We start from the raw sequence: 13,558 nt of genomic DNA, 5'->3' as shown, positions 1-13,558 counted from the left end.
ACTTAATATTTACGAATTTAACTGCGGGGCTGTCATGATAATGACATAGGCTAAACATACAAACAACTCCGCCAACATTTCCTTCGTTTTTTTCCAACTTTGCACGCTGTTTTCTAACATTTCACAGTCAACTGATGCGAACATCTATAGGCTGCTTTCAATTGACTTTTATTAAATTTGTCGACTTTACACCGGCACCGTTTTATATGCAAACAACTCAGGTCATATATACAAATACATCTACCAACTTTGCAATAACTTTCCACAACTTTGCAATAACTTTGAACAACTTTGCACGTTGCGTTAACAGCTTAAATCACACTACGTTCCGACAGAATAAACAACATGTTATAGAAAACTAGAAGGGATTTGAAAACTTCCCATTCATTAAAAAACGTTACGAAAATTGCACGATTTTGTACTATAATAGTTTGACATCACAGTAAGAAATAGTAAAGGAACGTTGCCTTAGATATTTTCCATGAGCGTAATGAAACAAAAACAAAAAATAACAGCTCGTTTACTCAGGGAGTCTCCCATGCAAGTACTCACCAAGCCCGATTGTGCTTTACTTTAAATATGTCTCGTTCATCTAACCACACAGCTGCCTGGAATATTTAAAATTAAGCCAAATAATTGGCTATTTCATGTTTTTTTGATGTTTCAAAATCGCTCGCACAAGTACTTTCAAGAATTGACCTATGACCTCTACATACTTGGACTAACACTACGGTAATTTAACAGGACTTTATGAGATATTTGTACATATATTTGAAGTTTTAAGTATGGGACTTGTTTATATTATTTCACGTAAACAATCCCGAATAAAACTAGCAACTTCGCAGTCGCTTTTCACAACTTTGTAAGCAGTTTGTTGTCAATTTTTTCAGATGTCTGTTGTGATAGTCTGGTTATATATATGGCATTCTCGGAACATTTACTTAATATTTACGAATTTAACTGCGGGGCTGTCATGATAATGACATAGGCTAAACATACAAACAACTCCGCCAACATTTCCTTCGTTTTTTTCCAACTTTGCACGCTGTTTTCTAACATTTCACAGTCAACTGATGCGAACATCTATAGGCTGCTTTCAATTGACTTTTATTAAATTTGTCGACTTTACACCGGCACCGTTTTATATGCAAACAACTCAGGTCATATATACAAATACATCTACCAACTTTGCAATAACTTTCCACAACTTTGCAATAACTTTGAACAACTTTGCACGTTGCGTTAACAGCTTAAATCACACTACGTTCCGATAGAATAAACAACATGTTATAGAAAACTAGAAGGGATTTGAAAACTTCCCATTCATTTAAAAAGTTACGAAAATTGCACCATTTTGTACTATAATAGTTTGACATCACAGTAAGAAATTGTAAAGGAACGTTGCCTTAGATATTTTCCATGAGCGTAATGAAACAAAAACAAAAAAATAACAGCTCGTTTACTCAGGGAGTCTCCCATGTAAGTACTCACCACGCCCGATTGTGCTTTACTTTAAATATGTCCCGTTCATCTAACCACACAGCTGCCTGGAATATTTATATTTAAGCCAAATCATTGGCTATTTCATGTTTTTTTGATGTTTCAAAATCGCTCGCACATGTACTTTCAAGAATTGACCTATGACCTCTACATACTTGGACTAACACTACGGTAATTTAACAGGACTTTATGAGATATTTGTACATATATTTGCATTTTTAAGTATGGGACTTGTTTATATTATTTCACGTAAACAATCCCGAATAAAACTAGCAACTTCGCAGTCGCTTTTCACAACTTTGTAAGCAGTTTGTTGTCAATTTTTTCAGATGTCTGTTGTGATAGTCTGGTTATATATATGGCATTCTCGGAACATTTACTTAATATTTACGAATTTAACTGCGGGGCTGTCATGATAATGACATAGGCTAAACATACAAACAACTCCGCCAACATTTCCTTCGTTTTTTTCCAACTTTGCACGCTGTTTTCTAACATTTCACAGTCAACTGATGCGAACATCTATAGGCTGCTTTCAATTGACTTTTATTAAATTTGTCGACTTTACACCGACACCGTTTTATATGCAAACAACTCAGGTCATATATACAAATACATCTACCAACTTTGCAATAACTTTCCACAACTTTGCAATAACTTTGAACAACTTTGCACGTTGCGTTAACAGCTTAAATCACACTACGTTCCGACAGAATAAACAACATGTTATAGAAAACTAGAAGGGATTTGAAAACTTCCCATTCATTAAAAAAAGTTACGAAAATTGCACGATTTTGTACTATAATAGTTTGACATCACAGTAAGAAATAGTAAAGGAACGTTGCCTTAGATATTTTCCATGAGCGTAATGAAACAAAAACAAAAAAATAACAGCTCGTTTACTCAGGGAGTCTCCCATGTAAGTACTCACCACGCCCGATTGTGCTTTACTTTAAATATGTCCCGTTCATCTAACCACACAGCTGCCTGGAATATTTATATTTAAGCCAAATCATTGGCTATTTCATGTTTTTTTGATGTTTCAAAATCGCTCGCACAAGTACTTTCAAGAATTGACCTATGACCTCTACATACTTGGACTAACACTACGGTAATTTAACAGGACTTTATGAGATATTTGTACATATATTTGCATTTTTAAGTATGGGACTTGTTTATATTATTTCACGTAAACAATCCCGAATAAAACTAGCAACTTCGCAGTCGCTTTTCACAACTTTGTAAGCAGTTTGTTGTCAATTTTTTCAGATGTCTGTTGTGATAGTCTGGTTATATATATGGCATTCTCGGAACATTTACTTAATATTTACGAATTTAACTGCGGGGCTGTCATGATAATGACATAGGCTAAACATACAAACAACTCCGCCAACATTTCCTTCGTTTTTTTCCAACTTTGCACGCTGTTTTCTAACATTTCACAGTCAACTGATGCGAACATCTATAGGCTGCTTTCAATTGACTTTTATTAAATTTGTCGACTTTACACCGGCACCGTTTTATATGCAAACAACTCAGGTCATATATACAAATACATCTACCAACTTTGCAATAACTTTCCACAACTTTGCAATAACTTTGAACAACTTTGCACGTTGCGTTAACAGCTTAAATCACACTACGTTCCGACAGAATAAACAACATGTTATAGAAAACTAGAAGGGATTTGAAAACTTCCCATTCATTAAAAAACGTTACGAAAATTGCACGATTTTGTACTATAATAGTTTGACATCACAGTAAGAAATAGTAAAGGAACGTTGCCTTAGATATTTTCCATGAGCGTAATGAAACAAAAACAAAAAATAACAGCTCGTTTACTCAGGGAGTCTCCCATGCAAGTACTCACCAAGCCCGATTGTGCTTTACTTTAAATATGTCTCGTTCATCTAACCACACAGCTGCCTGGAATATTTAAAATTAAGCCAAATAATTGGCTATTTCATGTTTTTTTGATGTTTCAAAATCGCTCGCACAAGTACTTTCAAGAATTGACCTATGACCTCTACATACTTGGACTAACACTACGGTAATTTAACAGGACTTTATGAGATATTTGTACATATATTTGAAGTTTTAAGTATGGGACTTGTTTATATTATTTCACGTAAACAATCCCGAATAAAACTAGCAACTTCGCAGTCGCTTTTCACAACTTTGTAAGCAGTTTGTTGTCAATTTTTTCAGATGTCTGTTGTGATAGTCTGGTTATATATATGGCATTCTCGGAACATTTACTTAATATTTACGAATTTAACTGCGGGGCTGTCATGATAATGACATAGGCTAAACATACAAACAACTCCGCCAACATTTCCTTCGTTTTTTTCCAACTTTGCACGCTGTTTTCTAACATTTCACAGTCAACTGATGCGAACATCTATAGGCTGCTTTCAATTGACTTTTATTAAATTTGTCGACTTTACACCGGCACCGTTTTATATGCAAACAACTCAGGTCATATATACAAATATATCTACCAACTTTGCAATAACTTTCCACAACTTTGCAATAACTTTGAACAACTTTGCACGTTGCGTTAACAGCTTAAATCACACTACGTTCCGACAGAATAAACAACATGTTATAGAAAACTAGAAGGGATTTGAAAACTTCCCATTCATTAAAAAAAGTTACGAAAATTGCACGATTTTGTACTATAATAGTTTGACATCACAGTAAGAAATAGTAAAGGAACGTTGCCTTAGATATTTTCCATGAGCGTAATGAAACAAAAACAAAAAAATAACAGCTCGTTTACTCAGGGAGTCTCCCATGCAAGTACTCACCAAGCCCGATTGTGCTTTACTTTAAATATGTCTCGTTCATCTAACCACACAGCTGCCTGGAATATTTAAAATTAAGCCAAATTATTGGCTATTTCATGTTTTTTTGATGTTTCAAAAACGCTCGCACAAGTACTTTCAAGAATTGACCTATGACCTCTACCTACTTGGACTAACACTACGGTAATTTAACAGGACTTTATGAGATATTTGTTCATATATTTGAATTTTTAAGTATGGGACTTGTTTATATTATTTCACGTTAACAATCCCGAATAAAACTAGCAACTTCGCAGTCGCTTTTCACAACTTTGTAAGCAGTTTGTTGTCAATTTTTTCAGATGTCTGTTGTGATAGTCTGGTTATATATATGGCATTCTCGGAACATTTACTTAATATTTACGAATTTAACTGCGGGGCAGTCATGATAATGACATAGGCTAAACATACAAACAACTCCGCCAACATTTCCTTCGTTTTTTTCCAACTTTGCACGCTGTTTTCTAACATTTCACAGTCAACTGATGCGAACATCTATAGGCTGCTTTCAATTGACTTTTATTAAATTTGTCGACTTTACACCGACACCGTTTTATATGCAAACAACTCAGGTCATATATACAAATACATCTACCAACTTTGCAATAACTTTCCACAACTTTGCAATAACTTTGAACAACTTTGCACGTTGCGTTAACAGCTTAAATCACACTACGTTCCGACAGAATAAACAACATGTTATAGAAAACTAGAAGGGATTTGAAAACTTCCCATTCATTAAAAAAAGTTACGAAAATTGCACGATTTTGTACTATAATAGTTTGACATCACAGTAAGAAATAGTAAAGGAACGTTGCCTTAGATATTTTCCATGAGCGTAATGAAACAAAAACAAAAAAATAACAGCTCGTTTACTCAGGGAGTCTCCCATGCAAGTACTCACCAAGCCCGATTGTGCTTTACTTTAAATATGTCTCGTTCATCTAACCACACAGCTGCCTGGAATATTTAAAATTAAGCCAAATAATTGGCTATTTCATGTTTTTTTGATGTTTCAAAATCGCTCGCACAAGTACTTTCAAGAATTGACCTATGACCTCTACATACTTGGACTAACACTACGGTAATTTAACAGGACTTTATGAGATATTTGTACATATATTTGAAGTTTTAAGTATGGGACTTGTTTATATTATTTCACGTAAACAATCCCGAATAAAACTAGCAACTTCGCAGTCGCTTTTCACAACTTTGTAAGCAGTTTGTTGTCAATTTTTTCAGATGTCTGTTGTGATAGTCTGGTTATATATATGGCATTCTCGGAACATTTACTTAATATTTACGAATTTAACTGCGGGGCAGTCATGATAATGACAAAGGCTAAACATACAAACAACTCCGCCAACATTTCCTTCGTTTTTTTCCAACTTTGCACGCTGTTTTCTAACATTTCACAGTCAACTGATGCGAACATCTATAGGCTGCTTTCAATTGACTTTTATTAAATTTGTCGACTTTACACCGGCACCGTTTTATATGCAAACAACTCAGGTCATATATACAAATACATCTACCAACTTTGCAATAACTTTCCACAACTTTGCAATAACTTTGAACAACTTTGCACGTTGCGTTAACAGCTTAAATCACACTACGTTCCGACAGAATAAACAACATGTTATAGAAAACTAGAAGGGATTTGAAAACTTCCCATTCATTAAAAAAAGTTACGAAAATTGCACGATTTTGTACTATAATAGTTTGACATCACAGTAAGAAATAGTAAAGGAACGTTGCCTTAGATATTTTCCATGAGCGTAATGAAACAAAAACAAAAAAATAACAGCTCGTTTACTCAGGGAGTCTCCCATGCAAGTACTCACCAAGCCCGATTGTGCTTTACTTTAAATATGTCTCGTTCATCTAACCACACAGCTGCCTGGAATATTTAAAATTAAGCCAAATAATTGGCTATTTCATGTTTTTTTGATGTTTCAAAATCGCTCGCACAAGTACTTTCAAGAATTGACCTATGACCTCTACATACTTGGACTAACACTACGGTAATTTAACAGGACTTTATGAGATATTTGTACATATATTTGAAGTTTTAAGTATGGGACTTGTTTATATTATTTCACGTAAACAATCCCGAATAAAACTAGCAACTTCGCAGTCGCTTTTCACAACTTTGTAAGCAGTTTGTTGTCAATTTTTTCAGATGTATGTTGTGATAGTCTGGTTATATATATGGCATTCTCGGAACATTTACTTAATATTTACGAATTTAACTGCGGGGCAGTCATGATAATGACATAGGCTAAACATACAAACAACTCCGCCAACATTTCCTTCGTTTTTTTCCAACTTTGCACGCTGTTTTCTAACATTTCACAGTCAACTGATGCGAACATCTATAGGCTGCTTTCAATTGACTTTTATTAAATTTGTCGACTTTACACCGGCACCGTTTTATATGCAAACAACTCAGGTCATATATACAAATACATCTACCAACTTTGCAATAACTTTCCACAACTTTGCAATAACTTTGAACAACTTTGCACGTTGCGTTAACAGCTTAAATCACACTACGTTCCGACAGAATAAACAACATGTTATAGAAAACTAGAAGGGATTTGAAAACTTCCCATTCATTAAAAAAAGTTACGAAAATTGCACGATTTTGTACTATAATAGTTTGACATCACAGTAAGAAATAGTAAAGGAACGTTGCCTTAGATATTTTCCATGAGCGTAATGAAACAAAAACAAAAAAATAACAGCTCGTTTACTCAGGGAGTCTCCCATGCAAGTACTCACCAAGCCCGATTGTGCTTTACTTTAAATATGTCTCGTTCATCTAACCACACAGCTGCCTGGAATATTTAAAATTAAGCCAAATAATTGGCTATTTCATGTTTTTTTGATGTTTCAAAATCGCTCGCACAAGTACTTTCAAGAATTGACCTATGACCTCTACATACTCGGACTAACACTACGGTAATTTAACAGGACTTTATGAGATATTTGTACATATATTTGAAGTTTTAAGTATGGGACTTGTTTATATTATTTCACGTAAACAATCCCGAATAAAACTAGCAACTTCGCAGTCGCTTTTCACAACTTTGTAAGCAGTTTGTTGTCAATTTTTTCAGATGTCTGTTGTGATAGTCTGGTTATATATATGGCATTCTCGGAACATTTACTTAATATTTACGAATTTAACTGCGGGGCTGTCATGATAATGACATAGGCTAAACATACAAACAACTCCGCCAACATTTCCTTCGTTTTTTTCCAACTTTGCACGCTGTTTTCTAACATTTCACAGTCAACTGATGCGAACATCTATAGGCTGCTTTCAATTGACTTTTATTAAATTTGTCGACTTTACACCGGCACCGTTTTATATGCAAACAACTCAGGTCATATATACAAATACATCTACCTACTTTGCAATAACTTTCCACAACTTTGCAATAACTTTGAACAACTTTGCACGTTGCGTTAACAGCTTAAATCACACTACGTTCCGACAGAATAAACAACATGTTATAGAAAACTAGAAGGGATTTGAAAACTTCCCATTCATTAAAAAAAGTTACGAAAATTGCACCATTTTGTACTATAATAGTTTGACATCACAGTAAGAAATAGTAAAGGAACGTTGCCTTAGATATTTTCCATGAGCGTAATGAAACAAAAACAAAAAAATAACAGCTCGTTTACTCAGGGAGTCTCCCATGCAAGTACTCACCAAGCCCGATTGTGCTTTACTTTAAATATGTCTCGTTCATCTAACCACACAGCTGCCTGGAATATTTAAAATTAAGCCAAATAATTGGCTATTTCATGTTTTTTTGATGTTTCAAAATCGCTCGCACAAGTACTTTCAAAGAATTGACCTATGACCTCTACATACTTGGACTAACACTACGGTAATTTAACAGGACTTTATGAGATATTTGTACATATATTTGAAGTTTTAAGTATGGGACTTGTTTATATTATTTCACGTAAACAATCCCGAATAAAACTAGCAACTTCGCAGTCGCTTTTCACAACTTTGTAAGCAGTTTGTTGTCAATTTTTTCAGATGTCTGTTGTGATAGTCTGGTTATATATATGGCATTCTCGGAACATTTACTTAATATTTACGAATTTAACTGCGGGGCTGTCATGATAATGACATAGGCTAAACATACAAACAACTCCGTCAACATTTCCTTCGTTTTTTTCCAACTTTGCACGCTGTTTTCTAACATTTCACAGTCAACTGATGCGAACATCTATAGGCTGCTTTCAATTGACTTTTATTAAATTTGTCGACTTTACACCGGCACCGTTTTATATGCAAACAACTCAGGTCATATATACAAATACATCTACCAACTTTGCAATAACTTTCCACAACTTTGCAATAACTTTGAACAACTTTGCACGTTGCGTTAACAGCTTAAATCACACTACGTTCCGACAGAATAAACAACATGTTATAGAAAACTAGAAGGGATTTGAAAACTTCCCATTCATTAAAAAAAGTTACGAAAATTGCACGATTTTGTACTATAATAGTTTGACATCACAGTAAGAAATAGTAAAGGAACGTTGCCTTAGATATTTTCCATGAGCGTAATGAAACAAAAACAAAAAAATAACAGCTCGTTTACTCAGGGAGTCTCCCATGCAAGTACTCACCAAGCCCGATTGTGCTTTACTTTAAATATGTCTCGTTCATCTAACCACACAGCTGCCTGGAATATTTAAAATTAAGCCAAATAATTGGCTATTTCATGTTTTTTTGATGTTTCAATATCGCTCGCACAAGTACTTTCAAGAATTGACCTATGACCTCTACATACTTGGACTAACACTACGGTAATTTAACAGGACTTTATGAGATATTTGTACATATATTTGAAGTTTTAAGTATGGGACTTGTTTATATTATTTCACGTAAACAATCCCGAATAAAACTAGCAACTTCGCAGTCGCTTTTCACAACTTTGTAAGCAGTTTGTTGTCAATTTTTTCAGATGTCTGTTGTGATAGTCTGGTTATATATATGGCATTCTCGGAACATTTACTTAATATTTACGAATTTAACTGCGGGGCTGTCATGATAATGACATAGGCTAAACATACAAACAACTCCGCCAACATTTCCTTCGTTTTTATCCAACTTTGCACGCTGTTTTCTAACATTTCACAGTCAACTGATGCGAACATCTATAGGCTGCTTTCAATTGACTTTTATTAAATTTGTCGACTTTACACCGGCACCGTTTTATATGCAAACAACTCAGGTCATATATACAAATACATCTACCAACTTTGCAATAACTTTCCACAACTTTGCAATAACTTTGAACAACTTTGCACGTTGCGTTAACAGCTTAAATCACACTACGTTCCGACAGAATAAACAACATGTTATAGAAAATTAGAAGGGATTTGAAAACTTCCCATTCATTAAAAAAAGTTACGAAAATTGCACCATTTTGTACTATAATAGTTTGACATCACAGTAAGAAATAGTAAAGGAACGTTGCCTTAGATATTTTCCATGAGCGTAATGAAACAAAAACAAAAAAATAACAGCTCGTTTACTCAGGGAGTCTCCCATGCAAGTACTCACCAAGCCCGATTGTGCTTTACTTTAAATATGTCTCGTTCATCTAACCACACAGCTGCCTGGAATATTTAAAATTAAGCCAAATAATTGGCTATTTCATGTTTTTTTGATGTTTCAAAATCGCTCGCACAAGTACTTTCAAGAATTGACCTATGACCTCTACATACTTGGACTAACACTACGGTAATTTAACAGGACTTTATGAGATATTTGTACATATATTTGAAGTTTTAAGTATGGGACTTGTTTATATTATTTCACGTAAACAATCCCGAATAAAACTAGCAACTTCGCAGTCGCTTTTCACAACTTTGTAAGCAGTTTGTTGTCAATTTTTTCAGATGTATGTTGTGATAGTCTGGTTATATATATGGCATTCTCGGAACATTTACTTAATATTTACGAATTTAACTGCGGGGCAGTCATGATAATGACATAGGCTAAACATACAAACAACTCCGCCAACATTTCCTTCGTTTTTTTCCAACTTTGCACGCTGTTTTCTAACATTTCACAGTCAACTGATGCGAACATCTATAGGCTGCTTTCAATTGACTTTTATTAAATTTGTCGACTTTACACCGGCACCGTTTTATATGCAAACAACTCAGGTCATATATACAAATACATCTACCAACTTTGCAATAACTTTCCACAACTTTGCAATAACTTTGAACAACTTTGCACGTTGCGTTAACAGCTTAAATCACACTACGTTCCGACAGAATAAACAACATGTTATAGAAAACTAGAAGGGATTTGAAAACTTCCCATTCATTAAAAAAAGTTACGAAAATTGCACGATTTTGTACTATAATAGTTTGACATCACAGTAAGAAATAGTAAAGGAACGTTGCCTTAGATATTTTCCATGAGCGTAATGAAACAAAAACAAAAAAATAACAGCTCGTTTACTCAGGGAGTCTCCCATGCAAGTACTCACCAAGCCCGATTGTGCTTTACTTTAAATATATCTCGTTCATCTAACCACACAGCTGCCTGGAATATTTAAAATTAAGCCAAATAATTGGCTATTTCATGTTTTTTTGATGTTTCAAAATCGCTCGCACAAGTACTTTCAAGAATTGACCTATGACCTCTACATACTCGGACTAACACTACGGTAATTTAACAGGACTTTATGAGATATTTGTACATATATTTGAAGTTTTAAGTATGGGACTTGTTTATATTATTTCACGTAAACAATCCCGAATAAAACTAGCAACTTCGCAGTCGCTTTTCACAACTTTGTAAGCAGTTTGTTGTCAATTTTTTCAGATGTCTGTTGTGATAGTCTGGTTATATATATGGCATTCTCGGAACATTTACTTAATATTTACGAATTTAACTGCGGGGCTGTCATGATAATGACATAGGCTAAACATACAAACAACTCCGCCAACATTTCCTTCGTTTTTTTCCAACTTTGCACGCTGTTTTCTAACATTTCACAGTCAACTGATGCGAACATCTATAGGCTGCTTTCAATTGACTTTTATTAAATTTGTCGACTTTACACCGGCACCGTTTTATATGCAAACAACTCAGGTCATATATACAAATACATCTACCAACTTTGCAATAACTTTCCACAACTTTGCAATAACTTTGAACAACTTTGCACGTTGCGTTAACAGCTTAAATCACACTACGTTCCGACAGAATAAACAACATGTTATAGAAAACTAGAAGGGATTTGAAAACTTCCCATTCATTAAAAAAAGTTACGAAAATTGCACCATTTTGTACTATAATAGTTTGACATCACAGTAAGAAATAGTAAAGGAACGTTGCCTTAGATATTTTCCATGAGCGTAATGAAACAAAAACAAAAAAATAACAGCTCGTTTACTCAGGGAGTCTCCCATGCAAGTACTCACCAAGCCCGATTGTGCTTTACTTTAAATATGTCTCGTTCATCTAACCACACAGCTGCCTGGAATATTTAAAATTAAGCCAAATAATTGGCTATTTCACGTTTTTTTGATGTTTCAAAATCGCTCGCACAAGTACTTTCAAGAATTGACCTATGACCTCTACATACTTGGACTAACACTACGGTAATTTAACAGGACTTTATGAGATATTTGTACATATATTTGAAGTTTTAAGTATGGGACTTGTTTATATTATTTCACGTAAACAATCCCGAATAAAACTAGCAACTTCGCAGTCGCTTTTCACAACTTTGTAAGCAGTTTGTTGTCAATTTTTTCAGATGTCTGTTGTGATAGTCTGGTTATATATATGGCATTCTCGGAACATTTACTTAATATTTACGAATTTAACTGCGGGGCTGTCATGATAATGACATAGGCTAAACATGCAAACAACTCCGCCAACATTTCCTTCGTTTTTTTCCAACTTTGCACGCTGTTTTCTAACATTTCACAGTCAACTGATGCGAACATCTATAGGCTGCTTTCAATTGACTTTTATTAAATTTGTCGACTTTACACCGGCACCGTTTTATATGCAAACAACTCAGGTCATATATACAAATACATCTACCAACTTTGCAATAACTTTCCACAACTTTGCAATAACTTTGAACAACTTTGCACGTTGCGTTAATAGCTTAAATCACACTACGTTCCGACAGAATAAACAACATGTTATAGAAAACTAGAAGGGATTTGAAAACTTCCCATTCATTAAAAAAAGTTACGAAAATTGCACCATTTTGTAATATAATAGTTTGACATCACAGTAAGAAATAGTAAAGGAACGTTGCCTTAGATATTTTCCATGAGCGTAATGAAACAAAAACAAAAAAATAACAGCTCGTTTACTCAGGGAGTCTCCCATGCAAGTACTCACCAAGCCCGATTGTGCTTTACTTTAAATATGTCTCGTTCATCTAACCACACAGCTGCCTGGAATATTTAAAATTAAGCCAAATAATTGGCTATTTCACGTTTTTTTGATGTTTCAAAATCGCTCGCACAAGTACTTTCAAGAATTGACCTATGACCTCTACATACTTGGACTAACACTACGGTAATTTAACAGGACTTTATGAGATATTTGTACATATATTTGAAGTTTTAAGTATGGGACTTGTTTATATTATTTCACGTAAATAATCCCGAATAAAACTAGCAACTTCGCAGTCGCTTTTCACAACTTTGTAAGCAGTTTGTTGTCAATTTTTTCAGATGTCTGTTGTGATAGTCTGGTTATATATATGGCATTCTCGGAACATTTACTTAATATTTACGAATTTAACTGCGGGGCTGTCATGATAATGACATAGGCTAAACATACAAACAACTCCGCCAACATTTCCTTCGTTTTTTTCCAACTTTGCACGCTGTTTTCTAACATTTCACAGTCAACTGATGCGAACATCTATAGGCTGCTTTCAATTGACTTTTATTAAATTTGTCGACTTTACACCGGCACCGTTTTATATGCAAACAACTCAGGTCATATATACAAATACATCTACCAACTTTGCAATAACTTTCCACAACTTTGCAATAACTTTGAACAACTTTGCACGTTGCGTTAACAGCTTAAACCATACCACGTTCCAACAAATTAAACAATATGTTATAGAAAACTAGAAGGGATTTGAAAACTTCCCATTCATTAAAAAAGTTAC

The sequence above is a fragment of the Saccoglossus kowalevskii genome, chromosome 16, assembly GCF_978046115.1.
Source record: "Saccoglossus kowalevskii chromosome 16, keSacKowa6.1, whole genome shotgun sequence".
Taxonomy (NCBI): domain Eukaryota; kingdom Metazoa; phylum Hemichordata; class Enteropneusta; family Harrimaniidae; genus Saccoglossus; species Saccoglossus kowalevskii.
Note: the sequence above shows the minus strand (reverse complement) of the source record.